General features: G+C 36.0%; 1 long non-coding RNA gene across 1 annotated transcript in view; it reads right to left on the reverse strand.

Moving 5' to 3' along the window:
- The window catches only part of LOC102020910, a 4,337-nt gene extending 3,009 nt beyond the window's left edge, over positions 1-1,328 (reverse strand). The window contains exon 1 of the long non-coding RNA XR_260409.1: positions 740-1,328. This is a non-coding gene — a long non-coding RNA (uncharacterized LOC102020910). The remainder of the gene's footprint in view (positions 1-739) is intronic.
- Between the last annotated feature and the right edge of the window lie 12,874 nt (positions 1,329-14,202).

Below are 14,202 nucleotides of genomic sequence, written 5' to 3' on the forward strand. Positions count from 1 at the left end.
AAAAAAAAAATCTCTGTTCTTCCAGGCTAGGAGTTATCCTTACTCTTAGGCTGGTAAAATACATTGTAGGTCAGAGTTAGATGGAAGACCCATTCCTGAGCCAGTCACAGGGAAAGAGGCAGGAGTGCCATGATAAATTTAGATGTACAGATCAAAATGGGTCCTGGTGAATTAAATACTATTTCTTCATGCTTTCTCTGTGGTTGTTTCTTCCACTCTTTCTTGGTATTTATGCCTTTCCATTTACTGAAGGTCTTAATTTTCTTCTTGTTAATGAAATTGTAGTGTGAATTCCCATTATATTGTATGTTCACATTTTAATTAGGGTTTTGTCAACCTAAAGGTCTTTAGAAAATGTACTAATGTATGTTTAATTTTAACCACCAAGATAGACTTGTGAAATACTGGTTAGTGAGGTTTAAGGTTATTTCATTCTCCACTCATTCCTTCTTCACTGTTATTTGCAAAAAAATTAGGAAGTACATTTGCAAAGGAAAAGTAGAATTGCCCATTATCTTATCACTCAGAGAAAAACATTTTATTTTTCTTTATGGAGTTTAAAAAAATTTTGGAAATCCTTTATAGTTATTTGGAGAAAACAGATACTTATCCTTATTTGGAGAATTATATTCCACTTACATTGCCTTTCTACACATTCTTACAGAAATAGGGGGAGGCTTCAGAGCTTTTTATAAATGTGGGACTTGAGTTTTACTCCAAGGAATATATTGGTACTTACCTGTTGAGTCAGCGCTGAATTCAGCATGGATAATCATCCGAACTTTGAGGGCTTAAGGTTAGCTCCACAGTGTTTGGCGTGATTTCAACTCCAAAGTCTTAAACTGGGAGAACAACCAGAGCTCACAGGTACTGACTGGCCTTGGTGATTAATGCAGAACCTTTTCTATTGAAATCCCAAGACTGGGAAGGGTGGGAATGGAAAAGAGTGTTTCCCCTCGCGACCGTAGTACTGGAAACTCTGTCAGTGAGCTTCATTCTTTGGGTTAATAGCACCACATCTGGCAAAACCTGACCTTTCTTCGAAGCAAAAGCTCCAGGATCTGTGAGCTATAAAAGTGACATCTTGCAGTGCCAGGCTGGAAAGCTGCCCAACATGAGTTGCACATTTGGCTGGACATGAAGGTTTTAGGTTTCACAGTGCCATTGTCTATCATCTTTGCCATTGCTCACCAAGGAAGGAAGCCAATGTCACAATGCTTGGGCTTGCACACATCCCTCTCCACAGCTGCTGCTCTGAATATCTGGAATGATAGAGCAGTCAGCCCCTGCTGCTGCTGACTCCCTGGAAGACTGAGCTCAGTTCTCATCCAGAATTCGATTAGTACTGCCTTTCTCACTTCTTTTCACTAAGATTATCTTCCCGGAAAACGACTGTAGTTTTTGACACTGAAGGATCTTTAAATGACCTCTAATGAGTGGAACAGAAGAAATGTATTTCTTCATGGCCAGAAGTAGCAATGCCCAGCTTTCCTGTTTTGTATAAGTTAGATGCCATTGCCTACAGGATCCTAGCAGGTGAAAACTATATTATGAAGTCAAGCTTTTGGTTTTGATTTCTGCTTACTCTCTCCATCAATGGTGAATATCTTTCTCAGTCTATTTTAGCCTTTATTTTCTTGCCCATAAAATAATACCTAGGATTCTCACCAAACAGACTTGTGCTAAGTAAAATAATTATTTAAACTGCCCATAATTTCTAGAGTCTGGGACATGCTCAGTAAATATTCGTTTAGCCTGACATTATCTCTTTGTGACTCTGTGACTTTAGCTCTTTTATATTATCCACAAAGAGAAAATGTAATTTTACAATAATAACAGAACTCATAAACTAAGGAGTTAGAAAGCCAAAGAGAAACCAAATCTCAAGTTTCCTTTCTCTAAGTCCTGAAGATTAACTCATTAAATGCATTTTTCAAATACAGCAAAAGTGCATTGGTAGTACTCATGTACAATGGGAGAGTGCGGGCCCTCTTACCACTGAAAGAGAAGACAGGTTTCTCAGGACATGCAGTGCCATGAGACACCACAGGAGGAAGCTCCCAGCTTCCCAACCCATGAAAACACAAGAAGTCAACAAAAACATCCACTGAGTTTTGAAAACAAAGCCCCATTGCTTTTCGCAGATGACAACGTGTAGATGACTATACTGAAATTGACGTCCAGTATCCACTAGCTTTAGTGGTGAATTGGATACTGACAATTTTGGCTTGTTCATAGTAAGAAGAAAGCTTGGTAGAAAAGTTGTGAACACCTAGGTGTAATAATAGCTGAGAGGAAAGAACCCTTAGATTGTAAAAGATAATGAAGTTAAGGTCTCACGTGGTGAGGCAGCAGGAGGTAGTGCAACAGCAAGCAGAAACACTGAAACAATGCCTAGGATTTGGAGGCAGATTATTTACATCAATGAGCACTGACTAAGATCATTCCCAGAATATCAGGCCCTGATCTCTGGTGGTCTAGGGCTTATACGGGTGGAGCAAGCAGAAAGTACAGAGACAGAATGGCTTGTCAATTGGGGATTGGTTTATACAATGTGCATCATAGCAGCTATGCATCACAGTTACCAGCTGTTTCTAAGAGACAGGAACAACTGGAACTAGAACGGAAGCTATTACCTTGGCAACTAACAAACTGAAGTATACTGGCTGGGGAGGGAGGCATTTTCTCCTACAGTAGGGAAAAAGCCTATAGAGAATCACACTGGCTAAAAGTCTTCTGTCTGCTGTGTGAACTCTTTTTAAAAATTTTATTTATTTGTTTTTATTTATTTATTTATTTTAAAGAGAAAGGAACAAAAACAATGTAACAAAAACAAAGACAAAACAAAACAACACAAAAGCTGTGAAGAACAATACAGAATTTCAGAACAGGATGATAGGAAATCTATAATGGTTGTTGTATTATTTATTGTTATTTTCAAAGTAGTTGCTCAGATTATCAGATATAGGCATGCAAGATTAATCGAACAATTAAACATTAACTGTTGCTTTCAATAAACCAATAGAAATTAGTAGTACAATTATCTTAGCTAGCCTGGTATCTATCTATCTATCTATCTATCTATCTATCTATCTATCTATCTATCTATCTCCCTTCCTTCTTTCTTTCTTTCCCTTTTCTTCTTTCTCAGTTGTTCTATTCTATTAAGCAATTTCTTTCCCTTTCACAATGTCTATTGTACCTTTCAGTTTTAATTACTCTTTCAGGTTCTTACACTAGGGAGTCAATACAGTGTTTATAGATGTGGGTCTGACTTATTTTATGTATGAGTATGATCTCTCATTGCATTCATTTACATATAAAAGCCTCGAGTTTATCTTTCTTTATAGATGAGTAATATTCCATTGTATAAAAATGACACACTTTCTTATCCATTCCTCAGTTGGAGGACATTTGGATTGTTTCTAAAATTTTGCTATGACAAATTATGCTGCTATGAATATGGGTGCACATATATTGCTGTGGTATGATGTTTTTAATTCTTCTGGGAAAATACCTAGAAGGGGAATGGATGGGTTAAATGGGGCCTCTAATCCTAATTTTTTGAGGAGTCTCCAGACTGATTTCCACAGTGGTTGCACCAGTCTATATTGCCACCAACTGTGGAGAAAGGTTCCTTTTCCCTCGCAACCCCTCCAGCATTTGTTGTTGGTTGATTTCTTGATGATAGCCATTCTTTCTGGGGTGAGATGGAATCTCAGTGTTGTTTTAATTTGCATCTCTTCAATGACCAATGATGTTGAATATTTTTCATATATTTATTTGCCATTTATATTTCTTCATCCTAGAAGTGCGTGTTTATCTCAGATGCACACTTTTGGGTTGGGTCTTTGAAGTTGGGGTTCTGAGTTTTTTCAATTCTTTATATGTTCTAGATATAAGTCCTTTGTCTGAGGGATAGTTAGATAAAATGTTTTTCCCCTCTGTGGGTTGTCTTTTCACTCCGTTGGTGATTTCTTTTGAAGTACAAAACCTTTTTAATAGGATGAGATCCCAGTTGTTGATTCTTTGCAGCGTTTCCCATGCAGTTTGGGTTTTGTTCATGAAGGCTGTGCCTACCTCTATGTCTTTAAGATTTTGAACTACTTTCTCTTCCAGTAGATTTAGTAGATTTAGTGTAAATTTTTGATCCATTTTGATTTTAGTTTAGTGGATGGTGATAGACATGGGTCTAGTTTTAGTCTTCAGCATGTAGAGAGCCAGTTTTTTCAGCACCATTTGTTAAAGAGGCTCTCTTTCTTCCATTGAATATGTTTGGCCCCTTTGTTGAAGATAAGGTGACTGAGTGTGTTTGTAGTTGTACCTGCATCTTTTCATCTGTTCCATTGATCTGCAGGTCTGTTTTTGTGCCAGTAAAATGCTCTTCCATTGATAATTCTTTGTATTGTTTTCTTGGTTTCCACTGTTAATTTTTGCTCTGATGTTTGTAATTTTCTCCCTTCTGTCGGCTTTCAGTTTGTCTTGCTCTTCTTTTTCTAGAAGCCTGAGGTGTAATATCAGATTGTTTATTTGTGCTCATTGAATTTTCCTGATGTGAGAATTCACTGCTATAAATTTCCCTTTGAGGACTGCTTTCATTGTGTCCCATAGCTTCCAGTATGTTGTATCTGCATTCTCATTTAGTTTTAGATATTATTTAATTACTTCCTTTATTTCATCAGTAACCCATTGGTTGGTTAGGAGGGTAGTATTTAATTTCCATTTGTTTTTGGAGTTTTTTCAGTTTCTTTTGCCATTAATTTATAATTTCATTGCACTATGGCCAGATATTATGCATGGGATAATTTCAATTCCTTTGCATTTACTTAAGCATGTTTTGTGGGCTAGTATATGGTCTATTCTATGGAATGCTCCATGAGTAGCTGAGAAGAATATGTATACTGATGATGTTGGGTGGAACAGTCTAAAAACATCTACTAGGTCCATTTGTTCACAGGTTTGGTTCAGTTCTATTTCTTTGCTGATTTTTTATCTAGTGGATCTATCTCTTTGTGACAATGGGGTATTGTGGTCCCCCATTACAATTGTGTTATTGCTTTTTTGATTTTTCATGTCTATTAATAATTGTCTTATATATTTGGGAGTTGCTGTATTTGGTGCATATATATTTATGATTGTTATTTTTTTCTCTTGAAGTTTCCCCCTAACAAGTATGTAGTGACCTTCTTTATTTCTTTTGATCATTCTGGTTTCAAGTTGACATTGTCTGTGAAAAGAATTGCTACTTCTTCTTTTTTCTGGGTTTCTATTGCATGGAAGATTTTTTTCTCTTTGATTTTCAGTCTATGAATTTCTTCTTGCATTAAATGTGTTTCTTGTATACCTCATATTGTTGGATCTTGTTTCTTGATCCACTCTGGCAGTCTCTTTCTTTTGATTGTTTAATTGAGACAATTTATGTTGATAGTTATAATCGATATGTATTGGCTTATCTTGGTCATGGTATTTTCCTGCTATTAGTTTCCTGATTTTCCCCTCTGTTTAATTGCTTGCCCTGTCTGGTGGTTTCTTTCTGTTGTTCTTGAAATTGTGGTCATGTTTATCTCCGTCTAATATATCTTTTAGAACTCTTTGTAGTATTGGTTTGGTGTGCATAAATCTATTCAATTGTTCTTTGTCATGGGAGTATCTTATTTCTCCATTAATTTTGAAAGATAGTTTTGCAGGGTACATCAATCTGGGCTGTAAGTTATTTTCTTTCAGGACTTGAAATACTTCACTTTAAGCTCTTCTTGACTTGAGCATCTGTGTTGAGAAGTCTACAATGATGCTGATGAGCTTTCCTTTATAGGTGATCTGTTTCTTCTCTCTAGCAGATTTTAATGTTTTTTTCCTGTGCTGTATTTCTGGAATCTTGATTATTACATGTCTTGGTCTGGTTTTATTTTGGTCAGGAATGTTTGGAATTCTAAATGCTTTATTTATTTGTATTTCAAATTCTTTATCCACACTTAGGAAGTTTTCTGCCATTATTTCTATCAATAATTTTTTTGTATCATTTGTGCTGTTTCCAGCTTCCTCATTGACCCAAACCAATCTTATGTTATTCTTGTTTGCTTTATCTTGTAGCTCTTGGATTGATTTTTTAATGGTCTCTTGCTAATTTTAAGGTATCTTTCTTTGCATTATCACTGTCTGTAATTCTGTCTTCTAGTTCTGAAATCCTATCCTCTCCTTCATTCAACCTATTGCATATACTTTCAATAGAGGTTTTAATCTCTTGAATTTCTTTTTGGATCTGTTTAACAGATTCCATTTCTTTCCTATGCTGGGCATTATTTGTTTCTGTCATTTTTTAACATCATCTATTCTTTTGTCTGTGTCTTCTTTAATATCTTTGATTTTAAGCATCATTTCTTTTTGTACCTGAAAGATTATTTTCTCCATAGCCTTGTCCACTAGTTTTTTGGCTTCTACGCCTATCATTTCAGAAAGTCCCAGTGTCTGATCTCCAATTTCATCTACCTCCTTGAGTTCCAGGCTGGTCCTGGGTGGGCTGGAGGTCTGGGGTTGCATTTTGGTTCTGTGTCTTGTCATTTTCTATTTTCTCTTTTATATTTTGTTTTCTATGTTGATACTTACCAGTTTCTTATGATATATAGCTTTATTGCTGTATTTAGTTTTCCCTAGAGGGTGTCTGTTCTTCAGGGATATCTTTTAGATGTACATGGTTTCTTACAGCTATCCCAAGGCCTAGCTTCCCAATTTGTAAAGGATGGAAGATTACTATTTGGCTCAGCTCCTGATCCTTGATACTGTGCTGTGGTGGTGATTATGATCTCATACAGTCACAGTGTTATCATACAGGGGAGAAAAACTTTATAACAAGTATGACAGCCTGGCTAAAGTAGTACAGTTAGTAAAAATGATAGTTTCAAGTACAGCTTAACTACTGATAAACTATGGTAACCATTAGCCTGTAACCTCTGACCATGGGAGTAAACTCTAAAATTATGTAAGAAAATCAAACATATACTATGCACTTGTATGCAGTGATTTTCCCCTTAGTCAGATGATTTCACTTGTCTGTTGGGAGCAGGATGGGGGTTAAGATGTTTAAGGGATAAGCTAAAGTGATGAGTGAGGTCAAATATAGTAGAGTCAGGGCTGGAGATTAAAGGATGATCTCCTAATTATTTGAAACTAGAGGACACAGGAGGGAAAGAATAAAATAGAATACAAAGGAGTAGTCAGAAAGGGCAGAGAGAATGTTTACTCACTTGAAAATTTAAATTCAAGAAGTAGTTACAGAAAGAAAGTGAGTCTACAGAAGAGAATGAAAAAAAGGTAAGAAACCTAAACAATGAAAAAAGAAGGGACAAAGAGAAAGAGAATGAAAATGAGCCAAAGAAAAATGGGATAAGAGTAAGAGATGAGAGAAAAATGGAAAAAGCAAAAATAAAAACCCCAAATATAAAAATACCAAATACAGAAGAACATGAGGTGACATCCAATCAGACAGGAGAGGGATATCCAAACAGACAAACAAGGGAGAATGAAAGTAGTAAAATACCTCTGGTGCTTATAGTTCTGTGATAGTGTCCATAAATAATCCCAGGAATGTGTTAGGTATGGATCTAATCTTGACCTCTGGATGTGGGGGTTTGGGACTGAACTTCTTCTGGTGGAATTCTCTGGAATTCAACTGCTGGCTCCTTGCTGCTGCATCAGACACTTCCACACTGCTAGTCTCGCCAATTACTCTGCCCTCCCAAGGCTTGTGTGTACCCATGCACCTGGGACCTGACCCTGCTGTTGTCTTGGACTTCAAGTCTTGTGGTTCCTGTCAGTCTACTGCCCAAAGGCGTATGTCCTTACATTCCTTTCAAGCCTCCCGCCATCTCTGAGACAATGGAGGAAGTGCAAGGCACAGACTCACTCTGCTCAAAGGCCCCACTATCACACGGAGGGAATCTGCTGTGTGAACTCTTATCAGCAAGTCAAAATCTACCTTCTGAGGAAGTTAGTTTGGGGTACCACAGTCCATTTCTGCTGTTGTAACAATATACCTTAGGCTTAGAAATAACAGAAAGTTATTTCTCTCAGGTCTGGAAACATGGAAGTCCACAATAAGCAGATCTGAAATCTGGTGAGAGCTCTTTGTCTACACCATCGATGGTGGTTTGTCATGGCCTCACACGGGTGAAGGAACAGAAAAGTAGAGGGGCAAAAGCTCTTCCTCAAGCCCTTGTATAAATGGCACTGTGTTTGGCAAAATGGTGTAGCCTTCTAGACTGGTCACTTACTAAAGCCTCTCTTCCTAATGTTAAATTCTGACATGAGTTTTAGAGGGATACTTAAGCTCAAACCAAAGCTTCAAATAAAAAACAGCCAGCAATGACTATTGGAGTAAATTGGGTTAAATTCTGACATGAATTTTGAAGGGATACATAGGGGTTTAATTCTGACATGAATTTTGGAGGGATACATAGGGATTTAATTCTGACGTGAATTTTGGAGGGATACATATGCTCAAACCAAAGCTTCAAATAAAAAACAGCCTGCAATGACTTTTGGAATAAATTGGTGGAAATGTCTGAAGCTTCCAGGGAATCCCCCATAGCACAGGGCACAATAATAAGTATGAGCTACTAAATACTAGTACAAGATTGTGATTAAAACTGAAAGAAGAGTAAAAATCCACATATCAGGTAGTTCCTCCTTGCCTTCAGGTTATTACTAAAGGAGACTGGGAAGATTTAAAGTAAATGAAGTTAGAAGGTTTGTCACAAAACTCCCAATATTAAGAAATGTTGACCTTCTGAAGAATGAGCATGGATTTCATTGATTTTATCTATTATATTTTCATTTTCATTGATTTCTATTTGAAATCTTATCTTTTTTTTGCTTTCTTTAGGTTTAAATTGAACCTATTTTTCCAGTTTTGTTAGGTGAAAATGTACATTATTGACTTAAGATCCTTTCTCTTTTTCTTGACTCTTTTTTTTTTTTTTTTTGAGATGGGGGTCTCACTATGTATACCAAGTGAAGTGGCCTTGAACTCATAGTAACCCTCCTGCCTCAGCCTCTTGAATGCTGGAATTACAGGCATGTGCCACCACACCTGTCCTTTTTCTTTTCTAAAGCATGAATTTACTGGTATAAATTTCTGTCTTGGCACTGCTTTTACTGCATCTCACAAATACTTATAGACTGTATCTCCATTTTCATTGTCAAAATATTTAAAAAATTGTCTTGAGTCTTCTTTGACTAGTGTGTTATTTAGATATGTGTTATTTGATCTTCAAATATTTGAATATTTCCAGCTAAATTTTGTTACTGGTTTCTAGCTTAATTACATTGAAAACATGCTTCATAATATTCTTTTTATTTTTAATTTGTTAAAATACATTGTATGGTTCACAGCATTGTCTGTCTGGTTGAAGGTTCCATATAAGTTTGAAAAGAATGTATATTTTGTTATTTTTATTTGTCATTATTCTTTTAAATATATTTATTGGTGTGATGTGATTGCAATACATAATGATTACAGTCATCTTGAGGAACTGGTACTGAATGGATAGGAGATTCTTGGGAGATCGGGCTGGTGGGAGGGGAGTCCCTAGGGTAGTGTCCCTGGAGGGGACACCTCTCTTTGGCACACTCTGTTGTGCTCTGCTTCCTGGACACCATTACTCCATCCCATCTTTCTGCCATGATGTTTCTGCCTTGGAGCCAGCCTATGATGAACCAAAAACACTGAAACCATCAGCCAAATTAAACCTCTCCTCCTATAACTAGCTGGTTTTGGGTATTTGTACCAGGATGAGGAAGCTAAAGAAGGTTGATGTTGCTTTAAGATTAAATTGAATGATAATGCTACTTAGGCTCACTATGACTTTACTGATGTTCTGCCTGCTTGACCTATCAGTTTCTGGAAGAGGAGTGTGAGAATTTCAAGTTCTTATAGCAGACTTTTCTTCTTGTAGTTCTATCAGTTTTACCTCAGAAATGTTGATACTCTGCTGCTAGAGCCATATATATTTAGGGCTGTTTTCTGGGAGAATTAACCTTCCATTGATAATATCATCATTTAGTTCTCCTCTTTGTCCATGATAACGTTTTTTGCTCTTTGTCTATGTTTTGAAATTAATATAGATACCCTAGCTTTGGCTCTATTACTGTTAGCAAGCATATTTTAAAATTTCTTTCCTTTTAATCTGTGTCTTTATATTCTAAGTAGGTTTCTTATGGACAAAGTATAGTTGAGTCTTGAGTTTTTATACTTTGATCAATATCTATACTGTTAATGACTATTTTTCTATTTATTGTATTTGTTCTTTGTGCTTCTTACCTTCTTTTTGTCTTTTTGGGTTTTAATTGAGTAATTTATGATTCTATTTAATCTCATTACTTAGCTTGTCAATTAAATTTCTTTAAAACCTTTCATTGTTAGCATACTTTGCAACACACATATTAAACTAATCTAGGTCCACTTTTATTTATTTATTATTTACTTATTTATTTTTGAGACAAGGTCTCACTGTGTAGTTCGGACTAGTTTTGAACACACTATGTAGTCCAGGCTGGCCTCAAACTCAGTGATCCTACTGCCTCAGCCTTCCCAGTGATGGCATTACACCTGGCTCAGTCACATTCTTGACAATATTCTATAGTTCATTTTACTCACCTATATACTATGACCACTTTGTAAATCATTACTACTGTTATTTTAAGCAGAAGGGTAGAATTGAAAGACAGAGTAGTGAAAATAATTCTTATACTTTTCCATTTTAGTAATTTGGGAAATATTTGTGTACTTACTTTGAAGAATTATAGTCATACTTCAACTTAAAAATTTTATTAATTACATTTAAAACTAATGATTTTTATACAACAGAAATAGTTCAGCAATCTGAATTTTGAAACAGAATTATCAAAGCAAATTTATGATTTGTTTTCCTCTTAAGAGACATTATTTACCTCTGTTCACTGAAGAGACCCAGAGGCAACTGTAGCCAGATGATACTTGTAATAACACTAGTTTATGAAAAGAAATTAAAGGCCCTGGGGAAATATGCGATTTCACATCTGCAACAAGAAACATAAGAGCAAGGCCTGCAGTATTCTGTGGTTCAGGAAGTTTGGAAGCTGTAGACAACTAGTCATGCAGTGGTGTCAAAAGGACACAAGAGAATTCAGTTGGGACAAGGTGGAGTAGACCCATTTCTTTCCATTCCTTTCTGCACAGTATAACTATAAAATGCAGAATAATATAAAAGACAATCAAATGAACTCTAAACAGTGGCTAAAATAGGTGAGCTGGTTTGGGATTCCAATACAGGATGAACAAAACAGTGGTAGAGTGTATTCTATGCCTCCAATCAAAAGACAGTAGCCACACTGATCTAATATATTCCTATTTTTGACAAAAGGTAAGGTAGCATCCAAGGCTCATTCCTACTAAGTATCTAGTAGCAGCTGCTGTGGCATAGGTGGGAGGCCAACTTTATGGGGATTGGTGATTGATTTGGAGAAAACAAACAGTCAAGAGAAGCACTCTCTTTCCACACTACACTTGAGATTCTTCTTCCCTGCCTACAGATAGTGATGAAGGTACAGGAAATTGATAAGAGGATCTCATCTACAGGAGGAAGCCTCTTCTGCAAGCCTTTGTATTCACATCTACCCAAGGCTGTTCTCCCACTGAGGAACATGAAGGCGAGGCAGAGAATGAGTGAGAAAGATGTAGTCATAATAATGACCAAGCCAGGAGAAATCTCTTCTTGTACTTCAAATAGCACCAACAGAGAGAAATGAGTGTCCTAAAAACATTACACGAACCAACTAGACCAAAACAATATCACAGAGCCTCAGAAAATTAAACTGCCAACTGCAATCACCATTCACAAAAGTTGGCCAAGGCATACCTGCTATTCCTAAACAGAGCAACTACCAGTTAAAATAGAAGCTTTGAAGAGGACCTCAGAGTCCCTTAATATAAAAGTCAAATATAAAAGACAAAGTGTCCATAATACAAAAGAAATTATCCATCACAAAGGAACCAAAATCACAACTTGATGAAAAAAGACTATCAACTGTATTAGTCACCTTGCCATCACTGGGACAAATATCTGATATCCAAAACTTAAAGGAGACAGTTAATTCAATTCATCGTTTCAGAAGATTCAGTCTATGGTCTGCTAAATCCAAGGTAGAAATGACATGGTGGAAGGCATTGTAGAGGGAAAATGCTCAACCCCGCAGTGGCCAGGGAGGAAAAAGAGAGGAGAGGAGCCAGGGAGTGTGCTATATTCCCCAAAGCCCACTTCAAGTGACATACCTCTTCCAGCCAGGCAATATCTCTTAAAAGTACATTTACCCATGAACTCATCAATTAATTAGTCCAGGGGTGACTATAGTGTCCCTGTGATTCAGTCACCTTTCCAAGTTCCCCACCTGTGAAGACATGAGACTTTTGATGGGCATTCTAGATCTAATCTATAGTATCAACTGACCACACTGAGATAAATCAGATGTCAGAATTTTCTATAAGAATTTCAAAGAAACCATCATAAAAATCTTTCAATAATCAGTCAGAAATTCTCCTTAAAAATAAAAATGAGAAGATCTCATTAAATAAATAAAAGTTACAAAAATAAAATGAAATTAAAGAATAAAACAATACAATCATATAAACAAAAACTTGCAGGGTAGCTCAATAGTTGAGTCATGATAATAAATGATGGAATCAGTAAGCTTGGAAATTTCACTATATTTCAATAGATTTGAATAACAGAAATAGTAGATTGAAAAACAAATGAACAGGGTCTCAGGGAGCTGTAACACTGACAGAACATCAAATATCTGTGCCACTGGAGATCCAGGAAAGGAGAAAGAGGGTGGGTCTGAAAAAGTCTTCAAGTAAATAATGGCTGGATAACCTAAAAATTCAGGAAAACAACAAGAACCTACAGACTCAAGATTCTTAGAACACAAAGAAGAAAAAGTAAAAGAAATCCAGAGAGAAATGCATAGAGGTGAAACTTCTGAAAACTAGGATGAGAAAAATCTTAAAAGCAGTGAGGAAGAATCTGCACTTTGCCAGCAGAAAAAAATATTTCAACGATGTTACATTTCTTCAATGAACCAAGAAAGCCAGGAAGAAGTGCTATAATGTGTTTAAAGTGCTAAAAGAGCTGTTAACTGTAAATTTTATATCCAGCAAAACTATTCTTTGGAGGTAAATGGATAATAAAGCCACTTTCCAACAAAAGAATATTTCTATTGAAGACTAGGTAATAGAAGGTCTTATCCATGAAGAAATGATAAAACAGGAAATCTTATTGGAAAGAAAAGGAGGGACAATAGAAAAACAGGAATATATATATAAAGAATGATTATTTTCCTCTTGATTTTTATGTCATATTTAATGATTGAGATAAAAACTATAACATAACGCAATACGCAAAATAATGATATTTATAAAGGGGGGGCAGAGTAAAGGGACCTTAGCCAAAGTGAGGTTTCCATGCTATACTTGATGTGGTACAATCCTGTCACCAGTAGGTAGATATGTCTGTACTTATATCTATCCATATATGTACGGATGTATGTTATATAACTAGCTCAGAGCAGCTACTACAGCAACTATACAAAAGGATACACCCAGGACACTACAAATAAAGCAAAATTGAATTTGAAAAAGTTTTCAAGCAATCAATAGAAAGACAACATAAAGAAACAAGAGGAAACAAACAGAAAACAAGTTAAAAATGGCAAACATGCATGCTAATATATCACTAGTTATCTTAAATATAGTTGTTTAACTATGCCAATTAAGAGTTTAGCAAAATAGATTTTTGAAAAGAAGACCATGGTTCAGCTATAGAAAGGAAGCATAACAATCAAAGAAGTTTGTAGACTCTCTTTTAAGCCTGTTCTATGTGAACCACTCATGAACAGGTATTTTAGATGTTAATTATGAGAATTTGAAGACCGATAGTGAATTAGCAACAAAGAAATTAAGGTTTTGATGCCTTCTGATAACACATAGTACTTTTTAAATGTCCTTATTTGGTTATTAAATTGTGGAAAGGTAAAATAATAATACATCAGGAATTTAAAGAAATGCTCTGCAAGGTAGGTGAAAGATTTGCACAAAACTTATAATTATCAAGGTGTATCCAATTTAGTGGTGCTCTAGTCCCTCTACTTCTGTGCCAGATTAAGAACTCCCAC

The sequence above is a fragment of the Chinchilla lanigera genome, unplaced genomic scaffold (assembly GCF_000276665.1).
Source record: "Chinchilla lanigera isolate Chin_1 unplaced genomic scaffold, ChiLan1.0 scaffold00015, whole genome shotgun sequence".
NCBI classification, from domain to species: Eukaryota; Metazoa; Chordata; class Mammalia; order Rodentia; family Chinchillidae; genus Chinchilla; species Chinchilla lanigera.